At 43.2% G+C, this 5,755-nt stretch overlaps 1 protein-coding gene and 1 pseudogene across 1 annotated transcript in view; both read left to right on the forward strand.

Annotated features, from left to right (window-relative positions):
- ARHGAP25 (Rho GTPase activating protein 25) overlaps positions 1-5,755 on the forward strand; it is a 98,554-nt gene that overhangs the window by 12,895 nt on the left and 79,904 nt on the right. The window lies entirely within an intron of this gene.
- On the forward strand, positions 3,566-5,640 carry LOC102860912 (annotated as a pseudogene).

Genomic DNA, 5,755 nt, shown 5'->3' on the forward strand with positions numbered 1-5,755 from the left:
CTCCTTATCTTTGGTTCTGGGAAATTTAACTATGATATGCCTTGGTCTTTTCTTTTGGGCTCTATTCTATATGGTCTTCGCTGAGCTTCTTGAATATGTATTCTCTCATTCTTCATTATGCCTGGGAAGTTTTCCTCTAGTAATTCTTCCACAACTTTTTCAGTGCCTTTACTTGTTTCTTCCTGTTCTGGGATTCCAATGATGTGCATGTTATTTCTCTTGATGGTGTCCCAAATTATCCTTAGGTTTTCTTTTTTCCCTTCTTTTTTGAGTCTGCTTTTTGCTCTAACAGATTAGTGGTGACAATTCTGTCTTCAATTTCACTGGTTCTTTGTTCCATCTCTTCAACTCTGCTCATGTGTGCCTCCATCATGTTGACAGCATCTGAAACATTGGACCTCATATTTTGGATAGTGGTTTCTTGTTTTTCCAGTGCTTTTAATGCCTCGTTTGTTTCCTCTACATTGTCCTGGATTGGTTTTTTTTTTTTTTACTCCTCCTGGTTTTTACTTGTTCTATCTTGTAATTCTTCAAGTTTATATTTTATCCATTGATAATATTCTATCTTTTTTTTTAAATTTTGTGTCAGAAAGTTCCATCAGACTTTCTGGCTGCAAGAAATCCATTGATACTGTGTCACCCTTTGGGGGTGACATATTGCTTTGCGCTTGTATATCATGTGGAATACCTTGCTTCCTTTGAGACTTCTTGTTCTGAAGACAATGATCTAGAGATCAGTTGGGAAGCTACCCCACTTGTGTTTTTCTCTGAAATTCTGACTCCAGGGAAATGTCAGTTCTGAGCCTGTGGGAGCAGCCTCTTGTAAATAAGACAGGTCAAGGTGCTCTGGATTAAATGCAAGTTGATTGACCAGATGTGTAGGCACAGTTCTGGAGCCAAATGGGGTGGGGCAGGTAGGGGGGGTGGGGCAATCACAAGGGCAGGCCAACCACTTGCGGGAACTCACTCACACTTCAGCTGTCTGGGTGTGCTCACGATTGGGGTCCTTATTCAAATTTCACCTGTCCATCTCTCACCCAGTGATTTTCACTCAGCAGTTCCTTCCCAGTGGCACGTATGCACGTGCCCTTGCTCAGTGGCCCCTTCCCAAGCAGGGTCCTGGGTCCAACAGGACCCAAGAAGTCGAAGTCAAATTCCCACCAACCCCTTTCCCTTTGGCTGGTCTGCAGTGTCCACAAAAGTTCAGACAAATTCCCACTGGCCAGCTCATTCCTGGGCTGTCAGTGTGGCCCAAGAGAGCACAGCCAAATTCCCAACAGTGGGCTCACCCTTGGGTACTCTCCCAGGCAATTGACAGTGTCCAAGAAAACCCAGTCAGGATCCTTACTGGCCTTTCTCTTGCCAGATCAGTCCCATAGCGGCTTGATTGGTGGCTTCAGGAGATGGCTGGATCCACAGCATGGCTTTGTGTTCCTGTAGCTCTGAAACTAATTGCTCCAACAAAAGTTTTGATTCAAAATCCTACTGTCCACCACTGCTGTTGGTTGGTCTCTGTGCTGCATGAAGGACTCTCTTGTGGCCCTGGGGTGCTCCTGGGGATGCAGGGCTGTCCATGGCCACCAGGTTGTGTGGGGGTGCTGGGGGTTCCGGGGCACAGGACATTGGCAGGGGTGGAGGCACGGGGAAGTGGTGCTGTGGAGGAGGTGGGGGGTGAGGGGTGGGGCTTGTTCACCCCTGGGTGTTTGGGGCTGCCCTTCCTTTAGCAGATATTAAGCTGCCAAGTCACTGGTTCTCAACAGGAGTGTGCAGCCTGCGTGGTTGGAGTACCAAGTATTGTTATTTTTTGAAAACATCAAAGAAAACCCAAAACTTTAGTTATCATGGGAAAACCAAAACTTTGATTGTTGGTGGTGGTGGTGTTAAGTGCTGTCGAGTTGTAGGCAACTCATAGCAACACTATGAACAAAAGTCCTCAACACACTTGCGTGACTTTCATCTTTTCTCCAGGTTCATAGGGTTTCCAGAGGCAAGCTATTTACGGAAGTGGATGCTTCCAAGCTTGTTTTAATTGGGGAGCTCCACCCAACAAGGTCCACCATGGTAACCATTATCACATTTGACACATCAGTGTCACAGTGTTCAGCTTCATAGCAACCACAAGTTACCTCTGACACACCAGAGCTATACGACCTAGAACTTTGATTATCTGACAATTATTTCTAAGTTGTTTGGTTTTATTTTGAAATACCTGTGTTGAGGTTCAGTCTATATGCTGGCCAAATAGCTTGAGAAGCTGGACTATATGAAGAAGAATGTGGCATCAGGATTGGAGGAAGACTCATCAACAATCTGTATTATGCAGATCATACAACCTTGATTGCACAAAGTGAGAAGACTTGAATCATTTACTGAAGAAAATCAAAGATGACAGCCTTTAATATGGATTGCATTCCAACCTCAAGAAAACAAAAGTCCTCACCATTAGATCAGTAACATGATAGATAAAGAAGAGATTGAAGTTGTCAATGATTTAATTTTACTTGGAACCACAATCAACATCCTTGGTAGCAGCAGTGAAGAAATAAAAAGAGATGTTGCATTGAGGGAATGTACTCTCAAGGACTTACCCAAAGTTGTAAAGAACAAAGATGATAATTTAAAGACCATGGTGTGCATGATCCAAGCACTAGTATTTTCACTTGCACCTGTGCATCTGAAAGCTGAGCCATGAATAATACCTTATTCATCCACCTACCAATGGAAGAATTGATGCCTTTGAATTGTGATGTTGGGGAACTGTCTTGACTATCCAATGGACTGGCAAAACAAACAAACAAAACCCCAAAAACCAAACAAACAACAAAAACTTCAAACAAATCTCTCTATAAGGAAGTGCAAACTAAGTGCTCCTTAGAGGCAAGAGTAGTGAAACTTCATCTCAACTACCTTGGACATTTTTTGCCTAATAATAGCAACAATAATATGATGGGGAATCTAATACCAGACCATCTTCTCTTTCTAATTTTTAGGATGTTGATCTTCATGCATTCCATTTCATTTTTACAACTTTCAGTTTTTCTAGATTCATACTTTGAACATTCCATGTTCTAATTATTAAATGTTTAAAGCTGTTTCTTCTCCTTTTTTGAGAGCATTTCAACCTGTGGTGCTCATTTTCCAATGCTATATGTAGCAATGTTCCTCTGTCATTCACAGGGTTTACAAAGTACTCTTATTTTAAAAGTAGTTAGCCAGTCTTGCTTTTTAGGCTATTTGAGTTAGTAAGCTCCATTGAACCCTGTCCCGCATCAGTGACCCTGCTGATATTTGATATAACAGTGTATAGCTTCTAGTATCATAATAACATTCAAGCCTCCCTAGTACAGTGAACTAATGGACACGTGCTGTGCCTATTATGAGAAAATAATAAAATAAACAAGCATACAGATAGCATAAAACAAACATGTATGCTATGGGAAATAAAACCCAAGCATCTGCCCTGGGACTGGCTATTTTTGAGGCAAATAGATAATTAGAGTTGGGGATTCCCAATCAAGGTCAATGTTTCTGCCTCCATGTGTGGCCTTAAGTTGTGAATCAGATTATGGGTACATGTCTTCCAGTCTAGGGTGTATTTAGGGGTCGGAAAGCACCTGGGGCAGAGTGTCTGCTTGCCTCAGAAATTGTTATGAAGGAAGTAGTTCAAATTGCACTGAAGCCCCTGTTAAAAAGAAAATTCCAGGAATTGATGGACTACCAATTGAAGTGTTTCAACAAGCAGATGCAGACCTGAACATGCTCACTTGCTTATGCCAAGAAAAACCGCTACCTGACCATTTGACTGATTACCATATCTGTGCCCATTCCAACAGAATGTGGACATTACTGAACAATATTATTAATATCATATATGAGTACAATCTTGTTGAAGATTATTTAAAAAAGTGTGGAGACTTGTCCTCAGTTCTGTTCTGCCACTAGTCACTATTCACTTTTCTCCCACCATTGTCCTGCTGCACTCCGGTTCTGTCCTTTCCTGGGCTGCTGCGGCCTTCTGCCCAGGCTGCCACCCCCACCAGTCTTCTGCCCTTCCTCTGTGGCCTTCTGCCAGAGCCAGCTCTTATTGGATCTAGGTGGAGATGGGGCCCCCAGATCCCATCCTGGGAGTCACAGGAGCTTTTAAGGAAGATACGTACAGCAGAGACCTCTCCAAAATATTGAAAAACAACGATGTCACTCTGGAGACTAAAGTGCTCTTGATACAGGCCATGGTCTTTGCAATTATTTTCTATGCATCAGAAAGCCAGACAATGACTAGGGATGATAAAAGGAGAATTGATGCCTTTGAGCTGTAATCTGGAGAAGAGTATTGGATATACCATGGACTGCTAAGAAAAGAAAAAACCAAGTTTGTCCTGGAGAGGGTGAAGTCTAGCTTATACTTGGAGGTAAGGATTCTGAAGCTTCACCTGACAATACTTTGGACATGTTGCAAGGCAAGATCAGTCCGTGGAGAGGAACATCATGCTTTGGAGGGTGGAGGTACAATGAAAAAGTGGAAGATCTTTGAAGAGATTCATTGACTAAGTGACTGGGGTAATGGGGGTAGGTGTATCAGAGACAATATGACTGGCATAGGATAGGGCAGGGTTTAAAACTATTGTTGCTATGAGTTGCCAGTTACTCCACAGCACATAACAACAACACAATATACAGCATAAAGATGAACCTGGGAGTGGGGCTTATGGAGATGATAGCATAAAGCCTTAAGTACTTTCTAGTGTCCAGAGCTCAGGTTGCTGCAAAAAATCTGGATGAGGAATACCTCCCTATTCGAGAACTGGCAGAACTTTCTAAGGCGTCTTCAGGACTGGCCTCTGGTGAAAACAGCAAGGTGTTGAATATGTCACTGTTCAGACCATTTCTGGAACTGGGGCATTAAGGATCGAAGCTAGTTCTCTGGAAAGATTTTTTAAGTTAAGCCGAGATGTCTTTCTGCGCAAACTGTCTTGGGGAAATCAATACATCCATCTTCAGGGATGCTGGCATGCAGCTACATGGTGGATTCTACAACCCCAAGACTTGTGGCTTTGACTTCACAGATGACATTTTGAAAATGCCAAAGCAATGTGCTCTTTTTCGGCAAGCCTGTTCTCACAAACCCAGGGGAGTGGACCCTCATCCTGAGCAATGAAAGAAATAGCCACAGTGGTGAAGAACAAGAATCTCTGTATGTTCTTTGACAAGGGCCACTAAGGCTTTGCCCATGGAGATGGTAACAAGGATGCCTGGGCCGTACACACTTCATCCAACAGGGCATTGATGTTTGTTTCTGCCAGTTATATGCCAAGAACACAGGCTTATAAGGTGAGCATGTGAGGGCCTTGTGCAGATGCTGACACAGCTGAAAGGTGAAAGCAAAGTTGAAAATCTTGATTTGTACAATATATTCCAACCTTCCTTTCAGTGGAGCCTCAAATATTCTGATCACCCGGACCTTCAGGAAAAGTAGTGGTAAGAAGTAAAGGCATGGCAGGCAGTGTCCTTAGCTTGTGGACTCAGCTGGTTTCCAAGCTCAAGAAGGAGGGCTCTCACACCTGGCAGCACATCACCAACCAGAGAAACATACTTTGTTTCAAGGGGCACAAGCTTGAACACATGGAGTGGCTGGGCAAGTAGCTCTCTATCTGCATGACAAATGATGCCTGCTACCTTGTCACGACATTCATGAGATCACCAAATAATTTCCCTGGTCTAAGGAACAGGACTGGAAGAGATCTATATTTGTTCCCAT

This window comes from Elephantulus edwardii, unplaced genomic scaffold, assembly GCF_000299155.1.
Source record: "Elephantulus edwardii isolate Elephantulus edwardi_28Jun2011 unplaced genomic scaffold, EleEdw1.0 scaffold00425, whole genome shotgun sequence".
NCBI lineage: Eukaryota > Metazoa > Chordata > Mammalia > Macroscelidea > Macroscelididae > Elephantulus > Elephantulus edwardii.